This window comes from Helobdella robusta (assembly GCF_000326865.2).
Source record: "Helobdella robusta unplaced genomic scaffold HELROscaffold_5, whole genome shotgun sequence".
NCBI classification, from domain to species: Eukaryota; Metazoa; Annelida; class Clitellata; order Rhynchobdellida; family Glossiphoniidae; genus Helobdella; species Helobdella robusta.
In genome coordinates this window covers 6,014,296-6,014,660 of record NW_008705254.1, presented here as the reverse complement: position 1 = coordinate 6,014,660, position 365 = coordinate 6,014,296, and positions in this window count along the sequence as shown.

The window sequence follows — 365 nt, the reverse complement described above, 5'->3', positions numbered from 1 at the left end:
GTATTCCTCCTCCTCCTCCTCATCATCGTCATCGTCGTCGTCATCATCATCATCATCATCATCAATATTTTTAAACAAACATCGTTCGATCTTTGAATGCCTGGTGTCAAGTAACACGTATCAAGAAATAAATTTCATGTAACCTAACACTATAACATCCCCATTCACTTTCTCTCATCATTTAATTATTCATCAATGGTTATATACACTTGCACAGTCCATACTAGCCAAACAAACATACACACACAAACAAAATTCACACACACACGTACGCACGCAAACACACATATACACACATATCAACACATGAACACTTAAGCTTTATTGTCATTAACTCAACTAACATTAAACAACATTAACAATGT